Raw genomic sequence first — 27,397 nt, forward strand, 5'->3', positions numbered from 1 at the left:
TTCAGTGGCCACAGTGGGTAAAAATACAGGCAAGAAAAAGAATAGTTGTTCCTCCTTCCATCAGCTACATCAGTATAATTCTTTAAGCCAATTTAGTAAGAAGGTTAAACCAATTATGTAGTGTGAACTAAACATATCATGCCTAATAATCTTACCCTGTAACCATTAATAAGGGCTCAGTATTTAATGACAGATTCTTACTATGACTTATCAAATACATGAAAATTATTTCTAATATGAAAGTTTATTAAAATGAAAGAAAAAAAAGAGACAGGAGAGGAATAACAGTGAATTAAAATTAGTCATACCTTCAGAAATTATAGGTCTTAAACACTCCAGGCATATCTACTCTGCACTGCTATTTCGGGATACCTGGGATATGCCAAAATAGCTACCCCATGTCTTCACAGGCTTGCCATTATTTCAAAATGTTTTGAAATAACAGGCACGCTATTTCTCCATCCTGGTAAACCTCATTACACGAGGGATAAGGGATGACTCAATATAGCGTGTCATTTCAAAATTTGGCATTGTGTAGACATGCCACATTTCAAAATAAGCTATTTCAAAAAAGTTTCAAAATAAGATATAGTTGACTGGGGGTGAAGGAAGGAGTTTTGCTACACCCTCAATTTCTTTTGCATCAATACTAAAAGTAGGCAGAGATATAGTGGAGTTTTCTATCAGTGTTTTTATTTTGTTTACTATACCCTCAACAGCAGTCAAAAGATAGAAGTGTCCTAGAATAAAAGGTTTATTTAAACTTATTCTACCCGTTTTTCTGTATAAAAGGGGAATTTGAGATTTTTTTTCAAGAAAATGGGGCAAATCTTTCTCCCTTTCCTAATCCAAGTAGTTTGATTCACTAAAAGCTCTGACTTAGAAAAAAATAAGATTTCCATCTTCCATAAAATTGGAAGCAAAATCATATGCGATAATAGCCAGATTGAAAATAAATTAGTGGCCTCCTATGGAAAAGGATATCCACCATAACCTACCATTCTGAGGATAGCCACAGCATCAGGATTCAATTCAGTGATTTCTTTAAATATATAAAGATCATTAACTTAGCAAGCATCTAGAAGTACATTTTAGAAAACGCAACTCAAATAGTCCTGAATGGAAGTGATGCTCTGTGCAGTGGGGAAATACCAGGTCTGACACTTTCCTAACTGAATTTTATTAATATTTCAGTGAAGTCTTTCGGGGCATTTATTGTAACATGTACAGGCAGTCCCCGGGTTACATGGATCCGACTTACATCGGATCCCTACTTACAAACGGGGTGAGGCAACCCCGCACTAGCTGCTTCCCCCCAGCAGACCAGGGAGACGCGAAGCTAGCGCTCCCCCCAGAAGACCAGGGAGACGCGGAGCGGCTTTTCTCAGCAGACACCTCAGCTTGAGAATAAAGGACTGAGGGAAGTGAGGTGTGGGAGAATAAAACTGAGCTCTGGAGAAATGTTTGGCTAGAGTTTCCCCTACAATATGTACCAGTTCTGACTTACATACAAATTCAACTTAAGAACAAACCTACAGTCCCTATCTTGTGCGTAACCCGGGGACTGCCTGTATAATGCAGCATTTGAAAAAGTTGCCTGTGTCTATGAGGAGTGTGATTATTTCTGTTTTGAAACCTTGTAGGATATAGAAAACTACAGTAAATTATAGGGCAATTTTCAGAATTAATTCACTCTGGAAATACTCACAAGTAATAGCAAAAATGATTAGAGTTGATCCTAACCAAAACCAATTCATGAGATTCAAACAGGAGTCATAAGAATAAGGCACTCACAAAATGATATAAGGCTCATCCTTGACCTCATTAGTATAATTCAGAATAAAAGTAATGAAGTGGTAGCTCTAATACTGGATGCAGAAATGGGGCCTGATTTACCACTGACTGGCATAATGGAATAGCACCAGAGTAAAACCAGAAAATTACAGGAGAAAAAAATCAAGCCCAAGTTATTGGAAATTTATTTTCATAATTGGGCTAAGATTCTATTTAATTACATAAATATCATCTTTAGATGAGGGCCCAGTGGAGGGCAACCAAAATGATTAGGGGGCTGGAGCACATGACCTATGAGGAGACGCTCAGGGATTTGGGCTTATTCAGTCTGCAGAAGAGAAGAGTGAGGGGGGATTTGATAGCAGCCTTCAATTTCCTGAAGGGAGGTTCCAAAGAGGATGGAGAGAGGCTGTTCCCAGTAGTGACGGATGGCAGAACAAGGAGCAATGGGCTCAAGTTACAGTGGGGAAGGTCTCGGTTGGACATTAGGAAAAACTATTTCACTAGAATGATGGCGAAATACTGGAATGGGTTACCTAGGGAAGTGGTGGAATCTCCATCCCTAGGGGTTTTTAAGTCTTGGCTTGACAAAGCCCTGGCTGGGATGATTTAGTTGGGATTGGTCCTGCTTTGGGCAGAGGGGTGGATTTGATGACCTCCTGAGGTCTCTTTCAGCCCTAGGATTCTATGACATTAAGTTCTCTCTTACCCAAAAGGGTTTCCTGATGTCCAATTTACTTTCTGTAAATAAAAGGAGCACAATGGGGATTTCCATGGGCTTTGCTAGCTTTCAGCCATGATGTATAACTTTTAATAAAATAATTATATCAACATTTAAAAAGAGATCAGAAATACCAACTAAGTGCCACATTCTGCCACAATTCATATTCCATGTAGCCTGCTGAAACCAGTGGAGTAATATGGAGAAAAAGGCCTATTCTAAACCTCAATGAAGTCAATGTGATTTCCATCAACTACAATGGGCTCTGGGTCAGGTTCAAAGTCTGCAGCTACATTAACACAATGGCTATGTCTACACTGGTGGATTCTTGCACAAGAACTGCCATTCTTCCGCAGAGCGTCCACACTGCCCACCTGCTCTTGCACAAGAAGATTTACAGTAAAGTGTAGTAAGAGAGGGCTTCTTGCACAAGAGCTATGCTCTTTTCTAACAAGTGTAAGCTTTCTTGCACAAGAGCTCTTGCTCAAGTGGGCAGTGTGGACGCGCGGCAGGGGTTTCTTGCGCAAGAAAGCCCTATTGATAAAATGGCCATCAGAACTTTCTTGCGCAAGAGAGTGTCCACACTACCATGGATGTCTTGCACAAAAGAACATGGCAGTGTGGATGTGTTCTTGTGAAAGAGTTCATGCACAATAACCCTTGCACAAGATGTTCTTGGCAAAAACCCGCCAGTGTAAACATAGCCATTGTTTACACTCTATGTATGCAAATAATACTGGTATTTACAAGGGCACTATATAATGCAATTCTTGCAGTTTTAGAGCTTATCAATTGCTTCATCACAACATCTAGTTATTAAATAAATTGAGAGAAATCAAAATTGATACTGGGGAAAATACCTAGTAATTAGCAAAAAAACAGTACTATAGATCCCCAAATGAAGTGTTTTCCTCTTTTTATGTTATTTGTTTAAGATGATGATAGCAGTTTCGTTGGTTCTGCACTGACAAAAAAACATATTTCATTTGGAAAGAAATGAGGATGCAGTTTCTGGAAACAGAATTACTGTAAACTCCTCTGACTGCTTCAGCGCTCCTCCAAATGAGCTCCAAGGCCACCAGGGTGATGATTAATCTGAGGAATTTTAATTTTTAATGTGTCTTTTTAAAATTCAACAACAGTAACAGGAATGTCTTCCTGTCACTTTAGGCTCTCATGGAAACTTAAACATAAATTGAGATAATCTCCTTCTCATAACTATTAATTAGTAGCATATCTATTTCTTTACTAATTCAGTTATGCTTTCCTATAATCACATTGTATTACTGTTATGTATAGCATTGTCCTAATAAATGTATCATATACATATGAATCTTATTGTATCCTCATTTAAACTAGTGTAAATCAGAAATAACTCCACTGAATTCAGTCAAGTGACACTAGTATAAATGTAATGTAAATCAGAATCAGGTGAAGCTGTAAGTCAGATATAGTTTGTCTCAAACAAGTGAAATAAAACCATTATTTTACCCTACCAAGAACATTATAGACTATATTCCACATATTTTAGACATGTTTCAGATTTTTTTTAAAGTGTATCTGTTCTTGTTTCTTTTTTAATCTATCCTCCTGGATATAAAGCAAATACCTTCACTACCAGGAGTTAACACAGGGCTCAGAGAGAATCAGAAAAACCTTTAAATATGTATTCTGAAACATATGATCTGTAAATAATTCTTCAGTTGTGAGCTGCCTCTAGGACTAAAGCAATTTTAAAATCCCATAAATTGGAAATCCCTCTTTCCAGTAGTGAAAACTTTCCATTATTACTCCTGTAGGAACCAAACATGCCAGATGTTTTTTGTCTCTCTTTACAAGAATGGTGGCTGTTCGAAGAAGCTGAGATTTTTTGCAGTGTTCTACATATGAACAGCATGGATGGCATGAAGGTAAAATAGCCAAAAGTGAATGTTAAATAGAATGTATCATACAAATATTACCTCCCTCTCTCACAGAGAGTCATGACCTTACTAAGATCAAGTTACCTCTGTATTTGGAGTTCTCCCAAAGGAAATACTTTGTCTACTGAGGCTTTTTCCCTGCTGCTGAAGACTTTCAGTACAACAAAGGAAGGGCTTCAGTAGTGGGGAGACAATGGGATTGTACACTGCTAAAAACAGCAGAGTAGATGGAAAGGCATGGCTTGGTGAGTAGAAAGTATGCAGGACATGTACTTGTATATGTAATCATATCCTTTTGATGTGTCTTTACTTGCCCAAACAATGCCTTGCTGGCTACACAGCTATCTGCCACCTTCCTGTCTCAGTAGCTGAGGGAACCTAATGGTGCTGGCAGTGAAGGGGATAGTCTCTCAGGGTGTGTCTAAACTACATGGCTCCATTATTTAAATTGCGGCTTCATTTCCCCCTGCCGATCAGCCTAATCTACATGGCTCCATCGACGGAGCCATGTAGTTTAGACACACCTTCAGAGAGGCTACGTCTAGACTACATCCCTCTGTTGGCAGAGGGATATAAATGAAGTACTTTGAAAGTGCAAATAAAGCTGGGATTTAAATGTCCCGTGCTTCATTTGCATAATCATGTAATGGCGCTCTTTTGAAAAAGCGCTATTTCAAAATTGAATCCGCAGTAAACCTGTAAACAGGATCTTTCGAAAAAGCACCCCGTTTTCGAAAGAACGGCATCTAGACTGCGGTTTCAATTTCAAAATAGCGCTTTTTTGAAAGAGCACCATTACATGATTATGCAAATGAAGCACGGGATATTTAAATCCTGGCTTCATTTGCACTTTCAAAGTGCTTTATTTACATCCCTCTGTCAACAGAGGGATGTAGTCTAGACGCAGCCTCTCTGAGGGTATGTCTACACTAGCTACCCTAGTTCGAACAAGGGTGGCTAATATAGTCATTCAAACTTGCAAATGAAGCCCGGGATTAAAATATCCCGGGCTTTATTTGCATGTTCCTGGGCACCGCCAATTTTAAATGCCCGGTAGTTCTAACTCCCTGCCCGCGGCTACTCGCGGCACGAGCTAGGTAGTTTGAACTAAAGCTCCTAATTTGGACTACAGTTACTTCTCCTGCAATGTGGAGTAACGGTAGTCTGAATTAGGGGCTTTAGTTCGAACTTCCTAGCCCGTGCCGCGTGTAGCAGGGAGTTCGAACTACCGGGCATTTAAAAATGGCGGTGCCCGGAAACATGAAAATAAAGCCCGGGATATTTTAATCCCGGGCTTCATTTGCAAGTTCGAATGACTACATTAGCCACCCTAGTTCGAACTAGGATGGCAGTGTAGACATACCCTGAGAGACTATCCCCTTCACTGCCACCACCATTAGGAGGAGGGTGCCAGCCTGGGGATAGGCTGAGTTACATATTGCATGATAAGAGGTGCTGTGGCACCGGCACTGGAACCAGTTAAATACCAAGTATAGGAGAGAAGGCCAGGTAGAACCTTTCCCCGTGTTAAAGTTGTAGCCTGCTGTATAATTCCATGCAGATATTATTTTGCTCACTTTTCTGCTCTGTTCACATCAATTACAATGGTCCTGGCAGGGGAACAAGAGCATGTACTCTACACACCACCAAGCGAAGCAGGTAGGATACTTCTGCCTCTTGCCTTTCCCTGTTGTTTCCCACCACCAGAGCCTTTTGTCACTCCAGTGAAAGTCTCCAGCAGTTATTGAAGCTTTTCCCTGCTGCCTCCTGTAGCTACATGTTGCAGCTGGCGTTTCACATATATCCTACCTGGTTCCACCAGTAAAGTACAACAGAGTTGTATTCTATAGGAGTACACAATAGACCATTTTCCTTTATGTAGTAATAATAATGAGGAATGGCTTAAGGTTCATTCTCACACAAAGACTGGGATTGATTGCATGTTTTTCAATAGTAGCGGCTGTTGGATACTGCAAGTTCACAGAGTAGCTAGAGTTAAATTTGGCATGTTTGGGGGGGGGGTTGGTATTCCCCCATTCCTCCTTAAGGGCGTATCTAGACTACACAGGTTTTTTTAAAAAACTGGCCTTTTTTTGAAAAAACTATACCCGCGTCTAGACTGCCATCGCTTTCTTTCGAAATTAAATCAAAAGAACGTGGTGGTTTTTTCGACCACAGTAAACCTGCTTTTACGAGGAAGAACGCCTTTTTTCGAAAGAGGATGCGGGGGGGGGGGCGGAGCCAGTTCTGTCGAAAAAAGAGGCCTCCAGGAAAAACAGTGGTGGACAATCTTTCCCCAGTAAGCAGAACTCTCTAGTTCCTGTCTCCAGCCAGGAAGAGAGAGTTACTCACCCTGTGCAGTAATGTCTGTTCTTCGAGATGTGGAGCTCCTTTGTGGGTGAACGATCTGCGTGAGTCCTGGAGGCAATGGAGATTGGCTCGCTCGCATCAGTCTGGAGGGCTTTACTGAATAAAATTACTCTCAGTCGCATTTCACGATCACACCTGGCATGTGCTGTCAGTTTCATACAGTGCAAGCACTTCACCGGGATGTGCCCGTCCCCCAGACATTTAACGCAACATGAGTGCCCATCAGATGCGGGCATGGCATCCCGACACTGTGAATATTTCTAGAAGCCAGGCATGGTCTTTGTAAATTGCAAACAACAAAACAACAGCTTTTTTTTTTTTTTTTTTTTTTTTTGTTAAGGCTACTGAACACAAACTATAAGATTAGGACAGAAAAACAAAGATTTTGAAAACTAACTAGACTAACTATTAACAACTACACTAACTATAAACTGCCAAGTGGCAATTAAAGTCTCTAAAGTAAAAATCCCTTTTTCTCCTCAGGCTAGAGAGGGAGCACGTCCTAGGTCTGTCTGCGGCCGCGGACGGTTGAAAGGAAACTGACGAGCTGGCCTGCGCTCAGCTGTAACGGCTTGAACGGTGCGAGACAGCAGGAGTGCATGTCTGGGCTGGCAGGGCTACTGCTAAGGAAGTTTCTCTGTTTCTCAGTGGAGCACCCTTGGGGACACTACTCGACGAAGAATTAAAGGCACAGGTACCCATTTAAGCCAGTGTGCCAGCAATCCAGCTGAAGAGTAGCACAAGTGGCCACATTTCTCATCCTGCCGGAACTGGAACCCAAAATGGCACAGCCACAGGCACCCCTTCTCCATTCCAGGATCCACCCAGGGGGAGCAAAGACCGTACACCTGCATGGTCCAGGGCGGAGGTCCAGTCCCTGCTCAGATTGTGGGGAGAGGAGGAGTCTCTCCAGGCCCTGCACTCCCGTCGGTGTAATGCAGACATCTATGGCAGGATGGCCACTACACTGTCAAAAAAGGCAGGCCACACCCTTGCACCCTTTATCAGGTGAGGGCCAAAGTAAAGGAGCTGCGTCAGGGCTATGCTCGGGGACATGATGCAAGCTCTTGCTCTGGGGCAGCACCTGCTTCCTGCCCCTACTATAGGGAGCGCCACCAGATAATGGGTTGTGGGGATGCACAGTCTCCAAGGCACCTGGTGGAGTAAGGACTGGAGACCCCTCCAGTCACCCAGCATGAGCAGCAGGAGGATGATGATGACCAACTGGTCCAGGAGGAGGAGGAGGAGGACAGCATCACCATCACCCTCGATCCACTCCTCCCGTGCATCATCTGGCACCAGGGAGGGTACATCAGGTGAGTGATGTGAGCTTGGTGCATGGACACAGTGGGGGAGGCTGGTTCACAGGGGATGGGGCATGATAATCACATGTAATGCTTGGCCTGAACAGTGGGCAGCTGGCCAGTCAAGCTTGTGCAGCGGCAGTGTGCGACACGTGATCACAGGAGCCAGTCCCAGAGCACGCATGGGCCAGATGCAGCTGTGTGGTTGTGGCAGAGAGTGGGGGAGTGGTCAGGGATGGGTAGGCTGCTCCAGGCCCCTCTCACACACCTGTGAACCCACTCTCAACGGACACTCCCCTGGGCTGCTTATCCATGCTCCTGTGTCTCTCACCAGTTTGCTTAGATACTGAGGGAGACCGAAGACATGTTTTTCTCTGAAAAGACTCTTCATAATGTGTAAGTAGGGTAAAGTCTAGGTATATCCATCAGGTTTTATTGTTTTATGGCTTGGGAATGTGAATCTGATGTCTGTGCGGCTAGAAATGGGATTTCCTCTCTTTTGTAACTAAGTCCATAGCCCATGGGAGTCCACTAAGTCATGATGCTTGCAACAGAAATATTGTGTGATAATAAAAGTGGGGTTTTTTTTTAATAAACCAACATTTTTTTTCATTTCTGTGTCCTTGGAAATCTGTCTGTGGGATCTGCATGCCTCTGACTAGGGGATAGCAACCGCAGACTGCAGTTTGCATTGTCTCTGTCTTTTTCAAGCACTTTGTAGAAAAGTGTTTGGGGTGCCCCTGGGGCTGGTTTCAAGTGATCACCCCTGTTTGTGGGTTCAAAGGCACTTGATGGTGGCATCAGAATCCCCAAAGTACAGGTGTTAGGATTTTGGGGGGAAGTTTTGTACTCAAGCCTGTGGAGATCAGGTTTTGGGCTGCTTTTGTGAACCGCCACTTCTGCATTCATCGTGACAGAGTGGGGAATCAGTCTTGACACAGGGCCTGGGTCTAGGGACATGAACATCCCCTCTAATAAGGAGGTGTGTTCAGGGATGACTCACAACCTTCATAGCCACAATGGCCATGACTGATGGGAGAGCCACACCATCCCAGCCGGCCAGCTGCAGCCAAGGGAGTTTTTCTTCAAGTAAAATACAGTGTCTGTCTTGATTTTCTGGGGAATTGAGAAAGGATTAGTGTTATGTTAGGAAATGTATTGGGGGGTGGGCAATATACATGCCCCCACTGGGTATGCTTGGGGGATAGTTAGCAGGCTCCTTCCGAAAACCTCTCCCTCAAGACCTCCTGGATATGCACCCACAACCGATGTGCTTGGCGGATGACAGCTGTCTGGGGCTGCTCAAAAGTCCTCCCATCGCCACCAGCCTCTGGCCACCTCCCTGGGAGGAAGGCCTCCCCTTTGCTCTCCACGAAGTTGTGGAGTGTGCAACACGCGGCCACCACCTGGGGGGTTGTTGCACTCCCCAATATTGAAGTAGGTTGGTAGGCACTTAAACCTCCCCATCAGACACCCAAAGGTGCATTCTACCTGCAACCAAGCCCGGTTTAAATGTGCTTTAAATTATTCTTTGCTCAGGTCAAGGTGGCCAGTATAGGACTTCATCATCCACAGCATCAGTGGATAGGCCGCGTCGCCCACAATGCACATCAGCATCTGGAGGTCCCCAAAAGCAAAGTTCCACTGTTCCAGCATACAGCCTACGGTACAGGCAAGAGTTACGAAATATGTGGGCATCATGTGTGCGCCGCGACCAGCCAACACAAATGTCAGTAAATTGGCCCCTGGTGCTCCACCTGGGCCTGCAGGACCATCGAGAAGTAGCCCTTCCTATTAATAAACTGGGCAGCGAGATGTGGCGGTGCGCGGATAGGGATGTGTGCCCCATCAACTGCTCCTCCACAATTCGGGAATCCAAGGGCAGTGAATCCGGCCATGATGGGATTCACGTCTCTGAGGCAGACAATTCTGCGCAGCAGCACAGAACTGATGGCCCTCACCACTTGCAGAGGGAGACATTACACACACACACAAAACAGAGAATGAGAGGGGCCCTAAGCCCTTTGAAGGTGCCTGCCCCACTCACCCTCTCTTTCCCCCTAAGAACCCAGGAGCCACTCTCCAGGAGGCCAACCCCCCAGCAGCAAGGATGGGTGAGGCCAAGACCGCCCGCCCCCCCAGGATCCGGGCCTTGTCCCCACTCTCCCTCCACCTCCCCCGCCCTTTTCCAATAGTCCACCTTTTCCAAACGGCCCATCCCCCCAGGGACCTCTTTTCCAGGGGGATGGCGGGCTGTAAGTGGGTGTTCTGTTGTTGGAGGGCAGAGGCGAGCCAGGAACACAGCTCGAGGAAGGTGGCCTTATGAATGCAGAAGTTGCTGAGCCACTGCTGGTTGTCCCACAGCTCTAACATGAGGCAGGCCCACCAGTCGGAGCTGGTGTCCAGCCTCCAAAAATGCCTCTCCAACATGAGGTTCGGGGGCAAGGCCAGTACTCCCAAATCCGAGGTGAGAGTCTCAAGATCAAGGTCTGACTGGTGCTGGGCCAGGACCATCCAGGCGATGCATTGCAACTGCTGCAGAAGCTGCAGCATGGCAGTGTGGAGCCATAGGATGGCCAGAGGCAGCTGCGGCTCCATGCCTCCCCCCAAACAACAACAACAAACAAAACCAAATACAAAATATAAAAAAACCACACACACACCCCAAAAAACCCTATGGTGTCCAGTATAGAAAATTGGGCACATCAGGCACTGCTAGACCTTTGCTGCCCTCAAAGAGGATTGCAAGCCAGCCTGCTACACAAGCACAGGAACGGCTGTCCAGGGGGGGTACCTTTCAGCACGTGTCTCTGCAGCAAGGGGCATGCCGCAGCACCAGTAAGTAAATGCTGCCCCCATACCCTGACAGAAATGGTTCCAGGCACCCTTTCTGTCGACAGAGTGTCCAGGCACTCAGGATCACTTTTTCGATCCGTGTTTGCAGTCTGCACGCTCTCTTTCAAAAGAAGTTTTTTCAAAAAAACATTTGAAAATACTTCTTTTGAAAAAAGCATGTAGTCTAGATGTACCCTAATTGTATTTCCTGTGGTCCTTGAATCAGGAGTAAAATTATATAATGGGGGAAAGGAGATTTATCATTTTAGCTCATTAATTATTAAACCTGTTTTTGGTCAAAAACTGGGGAAATATACAAGGTTTTCCTTCATTTTTCACCAAAATTTGCAATTGACACAACTGTTGAAGTATCACATTTTTTAAAATGTCAACTAACTCTACTACAGATTGAACCTCTCTAGTCTGGCACTCTGGCCCAGCAATGTTAGTTGTCCAGCATGATTTTAGTTAGCCATCTGTCCACTTATCATAGGTGTGGCCAAGTTTACATGGTCCCTTAAAGTTTGTTTACAGCCACCAGTCCTGGCTCTCAGTGTTCCGTACTGTTATTTAGCTCTAGTTTACCCCTAAATGGCTAACAGCCCAGCAAGCAGTGGAAGTGTTTGTAACACTGCTAGACAATATTGACCTCCTGTAGCTCAGCAAATTCTATGATTTGGCAATGGTCAGGTCCTGACGGTACAAGCTAGAAAGGTTCAATCATAGTTAACATTTATATTATAAAAAAATCAACAAACGGTCTGGTAGCACTTTATAGACTAACAAAACATGTAGATAGTGCCATGAGCTTTAACCATATTATACTATGGTTCAAATAATTCAACCAGGAGCTGGGCCTGGGCCCTGTTATATTAACCACTACATTGGAAAGACTATGTTGTCCCTGTTCCAAAAAGCTTGCAAGACAAGTGACATACAAAATGGTTGGGGGAGAAGGCTATAATCAAACATTCAGTTGTGTGCCTGTGCTCCCATTTGTTCTGTCATCACCAAGAGTAAATAATGGGAAGATAATATAATTTAGAATGTAAGCACTACCTGACCAGCGGCAGTCTTTTGGGACACTTCTCCTAAACTGTTATTATGATCAAGTGTTTACCAATCTGAATACCCCACAACGAATCATTCCAGGAGGATTAGATCCCGGCTACACTGAAGTGAATGGCAAAACTTCCATCAACTTCAGTGGGGCTGAGATTTTACCTATGTATATGTGCACCTTGAATTCTGCATATACGCATTGCCAAATACGGTATCGCATGGTACACTGTGATAGCGCTTTCAGTGGTTAGACAGTCTAGTAGCAGGATCACTGATTGGGACTGTAGGGGGATCTGACCCCTCCCTTTTCCTCTGGTCCTGGTCCAGAGTCCTGGGCTGCTCCCATCCCTAAACAGAGGAGATGAATCTTGCCCAGTCATCAGGGGGGTTCAGGACAAGTTGTCCTGAGTTGCTCCCTATGCAAGTCTTTCAGTTTGGGATGTGGCCCTGCTATTCCAGTATCCCCCCAGCTGGGGCTTCCCTACATACTCTCCATGGCAGGGGAAGACTTACTTGCCTCCAGTGCCTGCAATGGTAGGCAGGTTGCAGCTGTGCCTTCGGGCAGGCATGCAGAGAGATCCTACCATTTCAACAGTTAGCCCCTGTCTGAACCAGGCTCCCTTCTTTTCTCCCTCCCCCTGCCCCTCACCACCACTACCTCGATGCCTGGCATTGGCTGCATGTGTAAAGGGGCGGGGCTAATAGAACCTAGTTTTTCTTTAACCCCATGCTGTGACAGCAGCTATTTTTCTACTTCCTCATTATATTCTGCAGGTTTTGTAAGTGAAAAGACCACAAAGCCAGTGATATGCATGTTCTCACAAGACAAATCCAGAATGGAGGAAGAAAGAAAAGTAGTCAGAAATGAAGCCTGCTTTGCCTGCTACCAGCTCCTCCCAACATATTATAAATGTGTTTCCTTTATAGGCAGATACCAACAAGGTAATTATTCACGAAGTCCAATGAATGGTGCTAAAAAGCACACTAAACATTTTTTAAGTTTAAAAGTTTAAAAATAATGATTGTAATGTAGTAAAGTGTTGCCTTTGAAACTTCCCAGGCTTGACAAATCATCTTGACAGCACATCATGCCCTGTTACTTCACCACAGTAGATAAGGCAGTGTGGCAAAGTAACAGGGCATGACAGGCCAATCAGATTGACCTGAGCATGTTCTGCAGTCTTGAATGCTATTGCGCTTATTACTAAGTGTCAAAATGAATAAGGACCAATTGTCTAGTGTTACTTGTGCCTACCCACAAAGGAGCTTGCAGTTTGTCTACAGACTGGTGTCTGTTTTCATCTCAGCACTTTGCGAATTAGGTCTCAACCATGGATAGTCAAGGATTGAGTGTGTGCTCATAGATTTTGGTAGCATCTTCAAGAAAGGGATTTTAAAGAGGTGCTTGCATATGCCTTTCAGATAAATAGCTCATTTCTTTGCTCTGCACAAAGCCATTTGCATTTCCAACTGGCAATAATTTTTTTTAAGTTACTGGGAACCAAATTGGAATGTTATTAGGGTAGTTCACTACCTGATGTAGGTGGAAGAAGCCAGTGGGATATCAGGAACACTACAGGTTGATACCCAAACAGTGGACAAGAGTTAAACGTATTTCAATGTGCAGGAAAAGTGGACAGAATGAGTTATTCTTATTTTCTCATTAATTTGACCATGTTGCTCTATCTAGCTCTATCAGACATCAGCTTGAGCTAAGCATAGCACAAGAAACATTATAGAAATCATAGAAAATTAGGATTGGAAGAGATCAATGGAGGTCATCTATTCCAGCCCCCTGCTCAGAGCAGGACTAATTCCAACTAAATGATTCCAAAAGCTTCAGGAGGTAGCTGAATTAGTCTGTTACAGAAAAAAATGACAAATGATCTGGTAGCACTTTATAGACTAACAAAACATGTAGATGGTATCATGAGCTTTCGTGGGCACAGCCCACTTCTTCAGATGACCAGAGTTATGAGTTTAGGATGTGTACATCCAAAATAAATAGGAGAGGGGAAGGGAAGGGAGGAGGAAAGAAAAAGGAAAGGGAGTAGGAGAGCATCAGTAAGTATCTGAAGATTGGGTAGTTAAACTGAAGCAGATAAGAATCAAAGTCAATAGATAGACTTCCATGTCAGGAAGGATACTACACAGAGAGCTGTTTGCATCTTCAATGGCTGTTAAACTGGTAATGTCCCAACCAACTTTCATCACATCACGATTGAGTCCATTAACATGTGAATTGAATTTGCAGATGAACTATAATTCCAATGCTTCCCTGTGGATCTGGCTTGTAGAACTGATTTGTGACAAGACAGCTACTTTGAGATCTTTCAAAGTGTGATGTGAAAGACTGAAATGCTCACCAATAGGTTTCTGTATGTTTCCTTTACGTATATCTGATTTGTGTCCATTGATTCTTTCGCGCAGAGATTGTTCAGTTTGTCCAATATATATAGCAGTGGGGCACTGCTGGCATTTGATGGCATAGATCAAATTACTGGATGTGCAGTCTAATGACCTTTTGATTTGGTGGCTTATGTTGTTGGCTCCAGTGATGAATTCGCCAGTATAGATATGTGGGCAGAGTTGGCATCTTTTTTGGTTGCAGGGCTAGGTTCCTGGAGGCTTATGATGTGGTTGTGTGGCATGGTTACCAGAAAGAATACGTTTCAGGTACGGGGGTTGTCTGTAAGCAAGAATAGGCTTTTCTCCCAAGGCTTCTGACAGCGAGGGATCATTTTCCAAGATGGGTTGTAGATTGTGTATAATGCGTTGGAAGGGTCTGAGTTGACTATAGGTAACAACAAGAGGAGTTCTGTTATTTTCTCTTGTTTGGGTCTGTCTTGGAGTAGTTCATGTCTGGGTACTTTTTTGGCTCTGTCAATTTGTTTTTTCACTTCCCCAGGTGGGTATTTCAGTTTTAGGAATACTCTGTAAAGATCCTGTAGGTGATTGTCTCTGTCTGTGGGGTCAGAGCAAATCTGGTTCTATCGTAGGCTGTATACAAAACTGAGAAATGTGTCTGGGATAGAAGCTGGAGGCATGGAGGTAAGTGTAGCGGTCGGTGGGTCAAGACCAACCTGAGACCAATTACTTCTTGTTCTGTCATCTGTCACCACTGAGAAACTGCCTGGCTTTATCCTCTTTGGAACCCCACTTCAGGTAGTTGAAAGCTGCTATCAAATCCTGCCTCACTCTTCTTTTCTGCCGATAAATAAACCCAGTTCCCTCAGTCTATCCTCATAAGTCATGTACCTCAGCCTCCTAATAATTTTTGTTGCCTTCTGCTGGACTCTCTCCAGTTTGAAGACATCATTTCTTTAGTGGAGGGCTCAAAACTAGACACAGTACTCCATATATGGCCTCAAAAGTGCTGAATAGAGAGGAATAATCACTTTCCCTAGATCTGCTGGCAATGCTCTTACTAATGCAGCTCAATAGGCCATTAGCCTTCTTGGCAGCAAGGGAACACTGTTGATTCTTATGCAGTTTGTGAGGGGTGAGGGGTGCGATCACCCCATCCCAGAGTGAGAAGGGGGCTCAGCGAACCCCTTTTGCCCTCTTTCCACCAGTATCCCGTCTCGGGCCCCTGCTTTTAAGCCCGGACAATTGGGTGCAATCACCCCCTCCCAGGAGGGGAGGGCGAGTCAGCGGACCCTGCAGTTATCACCCGTCCCTGCGGGGTGGGGCCTGAGCCCACAGTCCAGTTTCCTCTTGTTTGACTGGCACCGGGTTCTATCGCACGCCTGAGCCAGCGCTGCCCAGGATTGAATGCTCCTCGGGGAAGAGGGAGGGGGATCCGGTCCCACCCTCTCTCTGGGTCCCAGCCCGGGGCCCTTAGCATCGGAGCTTGCTCGCACCCCGATGCCCATTCTTATTAATTCTCCTGTAAATAATTGTTTCTTACTCCTCTGGATCTTAACCCTACCTCCTATTTGATATGTGGTTGTAGGGCTAGCTCTTTAAATGCAGAGGATGGTGCAGCAACCATTGAGAGTTAATGGAAAGCCACCTCTACAACCAGTTAACCGGGTTTTGTGTGCCTGAATCATAATTGTGTGCCAGTCTTAGGTTGAGTGACTTACCTGCACTATTCTGAAAATATCATATGTGCACTATCCAAGGTCACACCTACAACACAATCAGTTTTTGCACATCTCTCTTCTCTCCTTTGGTGCTTTGAGAACCAGAGCCACAATGTCAAAGCAATACCTACATATGTTTGTAGACCTGGGCTAGGATTGAGTCTCACTCCTTGAGGCAGTGCAGACATGTCCAATTAGTCTTGACCACATGCTTAAGGGCTTTTCTGAATTGGGCCTGTACCGGGGTGTGCATACCGTGCACTGAAGCAGGTGGGATTAAACCCTATGGGCAGAGGAAGTACCGCCCCTTTTCCCAGACTGGGAATGCTCCAAATTCTGGGGCAGCATAAAAGGCAGGATAGCAGCTCAATCTGGACTGCCCACTGAAGGAGAAGGACCTCCAGCTGGAGTTCCCAGAGTTGCACCAGACAGCAACCTAGACAGCAGGAACCAGAGACCCATGAGATCACCACCAATTACCAACACCAGAGGAGCCCCAGGGAGAAGCAGCTGCCAGGAAACCTGAAAACCCAGGACCCATGTGGAATGCTGCCCCACCAACACTGGTAGGAAGTGACCAAGGGAGGGTGTCGGAATGGTGAGGTCAGCATGTTTCAGTTGGAGTCTGGAGTTCATCCTACGCCCCCTCCCCCGAGGTTGAATGCTCTGCCACTCACAGGGCCCTGGATCTGGACTTGGTGGAGTAAAGTGGTCCTGGGTTCCCCTGCCAGGCCTGCCATCCCAGACCATATTGACTCTAGCCAATAGGCTGTACTGCCCTGACATAAGGGCTAACTATTTACTCCTGCCATTAGACTGCACTGTCCTGAGAAAAGGGCTAATATTATTGACTTTTGACATTAAACTAAACTACCCTAGACCAAGGGTTATTTACAGACTAAAAGAGTCTGCCGAGGACCCTGCAGCCAGCCAGAGGCAGCGTCCACACACCTAGGTACCCTCGCCCCAGGGACGGGGTGTGCATACACCGCAACAGGGCCACATGAAGGTCAGGCAACAAGCTAATGCTGCCCTGAACACATGAATGAAATATGTACACATCACATAAACACTTCATTTTAGATTTTTTTTAATGTGTGTTTCAACATTGATATCTCAGCAAATTTAAGGTAGAACTATGGATTCTCTGCTGGCTCTCCCTTTTCCTAAGTTTGTTTGCTCAGTTTTCAGAGAGGGAAGGGTATACATTTAACAGGTATACATTTGAGGAAAGTCTTTTATAAGCAACTTGCTTTAGAAACACATTTTTGAAAAACTCAGTACAATGGACCTTATTTCTTGAAATTAAAGGCCATTTTGTCTGATTTTAACAACAGAACCTGAAAGACACTGCGGGGAGAGGAGGACAGGCAAGAGTCCTTTTAGTTTATTTTTATTAAGGAGTATATTTACTATTATTTCAGAAAAAATATAAAATAAATTTTAGGAATATATGTTGAAGTCAATGAGACTTCTGGATTGCCAGCCTCTCTGAAAATCAGGCCAGTTATTTAGATACCTAAATATGTATCTATTTACTGAGCTTTAATCACTCAAGAATGAAAATTTTGGACTTTAAAGATCACTAATTATATCAATTTTTATCCCAAAGACAGGTTTTTTTTCATATTAATCCAAAACTCTGTCTTCAGAACACAGTCTTATTTATCATTTTATGGTGACCCTGGATATTAAATCCAAAACTTAAATCTGTTGGTTTTATTTTGCAAGATATTTTCACAACCAGCACATTTTTAAAATGCAGAGGCCTATGTTTTCTCCTAGCTATCACAAGAGAAAAAAATTTCTGAGGCGTGAAAGCTTCCTTTGATAACATACAGATCACATTATTTATGCAATCTGCATGTTTAATGAATGCATACAAATTCAAATGTCAATGGAGATAAAGTGAAATTACCTTTACATTAAGGAAGAATTAAGATTTTCAATCAAAAGAGTTTTGATTTGAAAAAATCCTAAAATTAAGCACAAGCAGGAAAAAAGTAGGGGAGGGAGAGAAATAAACCAAATAGAATAAGCAAACTATTGTCTTAAATAAAGCCTGTGAAGCAAAGGAAATAAGCCGCGAGGTGACTCTATAATTACTGAGTTTGTTGTCCCCTGAACTTATCTGATGTCTGGATTCAAATAGAATTAAAAGAAGGAATCTAGTTTGCGTGCCCAATTTGCATTTCTCAATTTATGAATTAATGTGGGTATACTTCCAGGGTTTATACCAAAATATTATTATAAATTCCTTAGGAGGTGGTTGTGTAAGATACAATGTAGGAACTTATAAAATCTACCATATGTTCAGGCTAACTTTTAGAAATGAAAAATGATTTCCATTTATGATGAGAGATTCTGTAATAAGTATGATGCACTAATACATTTGGGGCACTGGCACCCTCAGAGCCTTACGGCATGTATCTCAGTAGATAGATGACTGAGTAGATTTTCTGAATCCCTGGGGCAGTTACAACTTATAGAAAATCTCTGAAAAATTATTAGGCCTCAATGTATAAGGATGAAAGCCTGTATATGGAACTTAATGTATTATAGAGAAAAAAATTAAATGCTGAGCTTTTTAGGTGAAAAATAAGGAAAGATGTATTTATTCTTGGTATGATGCAAGAATTAAGCTTAAAAGTGGCAAGTTTTAAATAAATCTGGGAGTTACACAAGCAGAAATAGATTTTACATTAATTGGAGCCTATCACACCGGATGTCAATTGCGATCCCACTGAAAGTTTTCACACTGCACTAATCCACTTTGCAGGAAGTATTTTAGTATTTCAGAGAATTTTTTTCTGGTAACTACAGTACAATCAAATAGACACAGGGCAAAACCATTCAAAAACATCTTTTTTTCGCAGAGACCATGGTGTCACTTTCTGATGTTGATTCACACTCTATGGCATATGGTGAATTTTGGTAATCCTCCATTATTGTCAACAGAAAGGCAAGATCTTACAAGTCCACACCACTACCACCTTCCCACATCTAGCAATAAGAACAGTTTATTTATCCTGTTTATAGAAATACTTACATTTGCTTTGTCTCAATATTTTTTCTAAGAATATTGCTTCTTTCTGGATGATCATTTTCTAGGAATATTGTTCATGTAGGGTTAAGCACATCTTTAAACCCTATTAATTTCAATGGGGTTTAGCATTACATGCATACATTGCTGAACTGGGATTTTAGGGTCTCATCCTTTTGGTTGATGAGCATGTTCTACAAGTGCTAAGCATGTTCAGCTCCCAGTGACAGCCATGACTATTGCAGGTGCTCAGCATCCTGCAAGATCAGGCTGTTGCGACTCACTTTCCAGTGTGCATACATTTTAAGCAAAATGCAGGACAATGTAGCACTTTAAAGACTAACAAGATGGTTTATTAGATGATGAGCTTTCGTGGGCCAGACCCACTTCCTCAGATCAAATAGTGGAAGAAAGTAGTCACAACCATATATACCAAAGGATACAATTAAAATCTTAGTGGATTGTTCACTTTCAGTCCTTTGGGTACGATGTCCATTTTCTTGCACTTGGATAGAAAGATGATGTCTGTCTGTATCTGTGCGAGTTTCTTCATATGGTTGATGGATTTCCATTCCAAACGGCTAAATGTAGTGCCTTGCATGTAGAATAGTGATAGAAATGTAGCCGTGTTAGTCTGGGGTAGTTGAAGCAAAATGCAGGACAATGTAGCACTTTAAAGACTAACAAGATCCAAGTGCAAGAAAATGGACATCGTACCCAAAGGACTGAAAGTGAACAATCCACTAAGATTTTAATTGTATCCTTTGGTATATATGGTTGTGACTACTTTCTTCCACTATTTGATCTGAGGAAGTGGGTCTGGCCCACGAAAGCTCATCATCTAATAAACCATACATTTTAATAGCTTCAGAGGGGTAGACGAGTTAGTTTGTAACAGGAAAAACTTAAACAACCAATAGTCTAGTAGAGTAACAAAACCTTAAAGACTAACAAAACATATAGATGATATTATGAGCTTTTGTGGGCACAATCCACTTCTTCAGATGACAGGAGTGTTAGAAGTCCAGATCCAAGAATAAATAAGGGAAGGGGGGAGGAGGAGGGAAAAAAGAAAAGGAGGGGGGGAAGAGAGAGAGGGAAAAAGAAAGAGAGACAGTGAGTAGATGGTTGAAGTAGTTACAAGAGGTTGATAAGAACAATTAGCATCTCCATTGTGTGGTTGGTTAAGTCATTAGGATATGTAAAGTAGTGTGGGAGCCAGCCAATGTCTCTGTTCAATCCATTTCCATAACAATTAAACTTGTAAATGAAGTTAAGTTCTATTCCTTCCCTATGTATTTGGATTGTGGAATTGGCCTGAAACAACTCAGGGTACATCTACACTAGCCCCCTAGTTCGAACTAGGGAGGCTAATGAGGGTGACCGAGTGACCGAAATTGCCAATGAAGCACGGGATTTAAATATCCCATGCTTGATTAGCATATTCCCGGCCGGTCACCATTTTGAAAACTGGCTAGCCCGAAGTAACTGCATCCACACGCGGCAGAGAAGCGGGATTCCAAGATAAACCCTTTAGTTCAAATGAAACTCCACGAGGAGTAACAGTTAATTCAAACTAAGGGGTTTATCTCGGAATCCCGCTTCTCTGCTGCGCGTAGACACGGGCAGTTACTTCAGGCTAGTCAGTTTCCAAAATGGCGACTGGCCGGTAATATGCTAATCAAGCGCGGGATATTTAAAGCCCTTGCTTCATTAGCAATTTCGGTCACCCTCATTAGCCTCCCTAGTTCGAACTAGGGGGCTAGTGTAGACGTACTCTCAGTGACTTGGAGATCCAGGCAGATTAAAGTGTTCTCCAGCAGGTTTCTGCGTATTGCCAGATATCTGATGTGTGTCCATTAATCTTTCCTGTAGAGACTGTCCAGTTTGGTCATTATACATGGTAGTGGGACATTGCTGGCATTTGATGGCTCAGGCAGACACAAACACCTACAGGATCTATATAACATATTCATAAAACTGAAATACCCATCAGGGTATTTTCTCCCCCTTCCGCTCCCCACTTTCTGTATTTATTCTTGGATCTGGACTTCTAACACTCCTGTCAACTGATGAAGTGGGTTGGGCCCACGAAAACTTATGATACCATCTACATGTTTTTAAAAAACAACTTAACACACAAAAAATAGTCCAGTCGCACCTTAAAGACTAACAAAACATGTAGATGGTATCATGATCTTTCGTGGGCACAACCTACTTCTAGATTATTTGTTGTTAGCACAACCCAGTACTAGACAATTTGTTCCTTTTTAAGTTTTTCCTGTTACAGATTAACTCGGTTACCCCTCTTGAGCTTTTTATCTACATGTTTTATTAGTCTTTAAGGTGCTACTAAACTATTCATTGTTCTTTAAGTTTATACATTTTAATGTTCATAATAGAGCTAATTATTTGATTGGTCAAAATTTTTTTCTTTTATATTAACATATACCTATTAAAATGCATATTGGGCTTTGATTATTGTAATGACTTAAGTGTTGAAAATTAGATGTTGCCCTGGGTAGCATTCCTGGCATATTTTTGGAACTGTTGCAATTTCTTCTAGATTTGTAAATAAAATGAGGCGGGAAATGTCACTTTTTCAAAACAGCCTGAGGCAGGGAAGTTGCAAGTGCTCTTCACGGCATTAGCGGATGACCCAGCATTTAAAACAATAATTTATAATTTGACATCATATATTAATAACCTTAACATCTGTAGCTCCACTAATTTAACAAGTTTACAACATATTGTCCATAAAAAGCTAGTCAATTTGTTAACATCCCAAAAATGTTCAGTCACTGTCTCAACTAGCAATCAGTGTCCAATGTGCATGCTCTCTAGATGGTTACAAATGGGAACCTGCACTACTCAATAGGGTAGTTCCACATATCCCTACAGACATGCTCCCTGTATCAGAATTCCTTCCCTAGAGTTCTAGTTCTTTAGGTGGAGTTGGGTGAGTGTTGGCATTTAAGTATGGGAATTAAAGCGCTCCTCCCTCTCCCGCCACCTCAACTTCAGGAGAGGACTCACTGAACCTAGACATCAGATAAGTTCAGGGAACAACAAATACAAAAATAGTGAAAGGAGTGAGAGTCATAAGCATAAAGGGTCTCCATACCAGAATTCCCTCTCCAGATTTCCAAACTATCCAGGCTTCCCCAAAATTCTTTCCCCAACCAAATCCAACAGGGGACCCCAGCAGAATTAAACAGCCTCCATTGATATAAGTTTCTAATATCATCTTGTACAGAGTAAATTCACCCAGATAATATCACTGCATACTGGCACTACAAAGCTTTACTTTCATGTTGGTAGGTTTGCATAGAATGCATTATCCCTCTAGCTTAGAAAAGAGAAGACAACAGTTACGGGCTAGAGGTAATTCCTAGGAAAAGAGATCCCTGATGAAACAAAATGAAGCCAACATTAGTTTAAAAAAAACCCCCTAAATATTAAAAAAAATTCTCCCAGGGCTGAGTAAACTAAACATAGGGGGCTCGTCTACATTGGCCCCTTTTCCGGAAGGGGCATGTTAATTTCAGCCATCGTAGTAGGGAAATGCGCGGGGGATTTAAATATCCCCCGTGGCATTTAAATAAAAATGTCCGCCGCTTTTTTCCGGCTTTTAGAAAAGCCGGAAAAGAGCGTCTACACTGGCCCCGATCCTCCGGAAAAAGCGCCCTTCAAAGTAGGAATAAGACCCTCCGGAAAAGGGCACTTTTTCCAGAGGATCGGGGCCAGTGTAGACGCTCTTTTCCGGCTTTTCTAAAAGCCGGAAAAAAGCGGCGGACATTTTTATTTAAATGCCGTGGGGGATATTTAAATCCCCCGCGCATTTCCCTACTACGATGGCTGAAATTAACATGCCCCTTCCGGAAAAGGGGCCAGTGTAGACGTAGCCGGAGAGAGAAAGAGCAAGAGAGTGCAATGAATAGAATTCATCACAAACTCAATGGAGGAAGAAACCGATCTTAAAGAAAAAAGCTCATGATTTAATAATGAAAAATCCCTAGACCTACAGACAAGTGTATGCATAATATATACAATAGAGATAAATTTAGGGAAGATGTAAAACATAGTAGGGTTGATGTGGAAGGCAGGATTCTCATAATAGAAAATATGATATTAACCATTTGGTGAGATTGGTATAATAATGTTTTCTTTAACTTTATTTTCCCCAGCTCTCTTACTAAGGTGAAAGATAAAATATTTTGATTAGTATAATAGGCTTCAATTTCTGGAGATTTAAGTTTAATAGAATCTTTAAATGTATAGTTTATGAACAGCAAAAATGGGGAAAATAAGACACAGAATGTGTCTGGATAATATTTTATTTTTTTCATTCTGGTTTGATGAAAAATAAGTTGATATAAAAAATTAGGAATTCAAAAGTAATCACTTTTTTTCCACTGGATTGCTTCAGGCTTTTTTTCAGACTCCTTTAGAAAGAAATCTGAAATACACTAGGACTCTGTACTTTGTTCCACATATTGCTTTTCATGTGCTGATTACTAAATTATTAGTTATATATAACAGTATGCATTTCTAGAATTTTGAATATTTTTAAACAGCTAAAATGATTCATCATGGTAGTGTTTTCTAGAAGCATCAGTAATTAACTGAGATCCTATTGTGTATTGTACATGAATAAAAAAAACACAGTTCTTTCCCCCAAAGAGTTTACCATGTGCCAAGACAAACCTGCCATATTTACCAGTGATGATATAATATATATAGTAGGGAGAATCACCCACTGCTGTCCTGCTACTGTCACACAGAGTTCTCCAAAATTGGAGAATGCCTTCTTTCTCTCACCCCAATCATCTCTGCTGATTGCATGGAAACATAAACACCCCTTATCACTAACTGGGACATTAGCTCCAGTCCTGGAAAGCAATTGAACATGTAACATCGCCCCAAATTTACCAATAAATTAACAGATTATACAACATCACTTAGTAACAGCTGGGAATAGGATACAATTGCTAGCATAGCAGATCCACGCGTTATCCCCTCAGCCCCTGTGCCTTTCAGGATATGTCTATAGTGCACTGGGAGCATGCCTTCCAGCTCAAGTAGATAGACACATAGTAGTTCTGCATCAGTAGTGCAATAAAAATAGCAGGGTGCACAGGCTAACCATCCAATTACAAGCCCACATGACAACAGTGGCCCATGCTCAGGTGGCGAGCACATTCCATGCAGGGAGAAAACACTCTTTAAAGCATGGTTTTAATTAATATCCATTGTAACCTGTGAGTATTTCACCTTTCAGTCAGTTGTCAGATTGTGCTTCCATGTGTCACACATTCATAGTTTTGAAGATGGAGAAGTATGCTTCCCACAGGCAGGGACAGGGAGCCCAGAAGGAAGGAGAACACATGAAGCAGAGATGCTGGTAGAATGCAGGGATGGACACTGCTACTGCAGCCACTCCGGGCTACCTCTCATTTGCCTATGATGTAGCAATGCATTTCAGGAAATGGAGTATGACACAACAGAAGCCCATTGTCATATCAAAGCTGCTTGGTGCAAATGGGGGGAGCTGACACCAGATCTTTGTAATAAAAAAAGATGCCAATAAAGATAAAAGGTACAGTGCATAAAACTGTACTTCAGTGCATCCTAATGTATGGAATAAAGACTTAGCCAGCACTTAGAAAGAGAATAAGTACATTTTCCACCACAGAAATGAAGATGTTGAAATGGTCAAATGTTTGGACATTCCGTGATAGGAAATGAAATAGGTAGTGAGGGGGTTATACATGGCTTACCTCAATTGATAGTAAGCTAAGCTACACATTGATATGGACACACCCAGCAGAGACCAGATAATTATATTAGTAAGTAGCATGGCTCTTACAATGATCATGGAGAGAACTCATGGAGAAGGCCAAAGACTCACTACACGGACTGGATAGCAGTGGACTTAGAGAAGAAGATCATTTGCATGTCAGCCAAGAGAGCATTCAAAAGTTTTTTAGAAGAAGGCCATAAGAGTCACTGACCTCCTTTTAGGGAAGTAAGACAAAGATAGCAGGACAACAGGCTCCTTCAAGAATTCCCTTTGACAAATCACATCATTGCCAAATATGAAGGGTTTGTTCTTTCCATATTAAGTTTCAAAAGCTTTTAGGCGGTGCTGAAATATAAATAAACAAGGACCTTTCCTAGACACTCTTTAGCTTCACAGGCCTTTTAAGAAGGTAAACTTCAACAATGAGTGCAGCAGTACAGTTTCCTCCTCTGTTTCGCCCATGTGATGAAGCTCCCTTTCTGCCCTCACTATCCTTAAGGAGCTATTCACTGAAGTACAGCAGCTCTGGATATGAAACTAGGTTATTAACACTGGATATAAACAAACTCAGTTTAAGTGATAGTTGAGGTTGAAGCAAGATACCCCTTGCCCAATCTGAAACCTTAGGGCTGCATCTAGACTGGAAAGTTTTTCTGCAAAAGCACTTGCTTTTGCAGAAAAACTTGCCAGCTATCTACACTGGCCTCTTGAATTTGCAAAAAAACACTGATGATCTAATGAATGATCATCAGTGTTCTTGTGCAAATACAATGACTCCCCCATTCGGGAAAAAGCCCTTTTGCGCAACTGCTTTTGTGCAAGAGGGCTAGTGTAGACAACTGAGAACCGTTTTGCGCAAAAAAGCCCCGATGGCGAAAATGGTGATCGGGGCTTTCTTGTGCAAAACTGCGTCTAGATTGGCATGGACGCTTTTCCACAAAAAGTGCTTTTGCACAAAAGCGTCCATGCCAATCTAGATGCTCTTTTCCGCAAATGCTTTTAACGGAAAAACTTTTCCGTCAAAAGCATTTGCGGAAATTCATGCCAGTTTAGACGCAGCCTAGAAGTATGGAGAAGTAGTTTAAGGGAAAGTTTCCTGAATTCTTTGCCCCCTTTCCATTGCCTACAAAACTCTTGGGGACACTCAAGGTGATATCAGCAAAGTGAAATCAGATACATTTCCCACATGCAACAGTCGGATGTGTCAATTTGTTGCTACAAGAGGATCTGAGGTCATCATTAAGGTTTGGTGTGTTATACAGCAAGTTTGATGAAGCTTGGTTATACTTTACTTTTTTGGTATCTTTGTTGGAGGTGGAAGAGAGAGCCTTGTGGAGCACTGAAGCGTGGTATTGGCAGTGTTGTAGGCAATGTTAAGGCGGCAGGTGATTTACTTCTTAACTTCTTATTTCCATGGCTGGATGAGGTGTGCTCTGCTGCAACTGTAACTATCATATACAGTTTGCATGTTGTCATACTGAGTCTCATCTGTTTTTCATCTCTTCTCTATGACCCTACATGAGTTAATTACCATGAATAGTGTAGCTTGTTCACTTATTATTGCTTAAGTTCCTTTTAGAGGTTGTTGTAAATTCAGCCCCGGTTTTTATACGTCAGGTATCTCAAAACACCTTACTGAATTAACTGTGGGCCTAATCTTTGTGCTGAAGTCTACAGGTGTTTGCCAGGCCTTACATAAGCAAATGGAGGAATCATTATGCACTCATTTATAGTTCACTAATTGCCTTGAAGATAAAAGTGATATTCTTAGCAGTGTGGGACAAATAACAGATCCTTTAGTTCACTGGCAGATCCAAAAAAGGTCTTTTGGCTTAAACAAAACATTTTGTTCAATCTAAAGTTAAATGTTTTGTTTAGATTTTGAGCACTTTTACATTTGGGTTTTTTAACTAAAATAAAAAGGAGATTTCAAATTAAAAAAATCAAAATGATATTACAGGTTGAACCTCTCTAGTCTGGCACCCTGAGGACCTGACCAGTACCAAACCAGACATTTTGCCAAACCATAGGAAGTCAATGTTATAGGGAGTGAGTCTCTTTATTTTTATTTCACTGAGGGTGAATAAATGGAGCAATACTTGCAATTCTGCTTAATAATACATAACTGTACTGATACACTCTATGTAAGCCTACACCTAGCCAAGGCTTATCTGCTCTCTTCATAACAATATGTTCATTTTGTTACACAGTTTTATTGTACTTGCACAAGTAGATCAAGCATAAAAACCATGCTTGAGCTTAGCAGCATTACCAACACTTCCACTGCTTACTGGTTTCTTGGAAGACATTTATGGGTAATTTAGAGCTAAATAGCAGCACAAAACACTGAGAGCTGGAAACATATTTATGGGACCATAGGAAACTTCACCACACCCATGATAAGCAGACATCTGGCTAACTAAAATCATGCCAGACTATGGATGTTGACAGACCA

This window comes from Pelodiscus sinensis, chromosome 1, assembly GCF_049634645.1.
Source record: "Pelodiscus sinensis isolate JC-2024 chromosome 1, ASM4963464v1, whole genome shotgun sequence".
In the NCBI taxonomy this organism is placed as follows: domain Eukaryota; kingdom Metazoa; phylum Chordata; order Testudines; family Trionychidae; genus Pelodiscus; species Pelodiscus sinensis.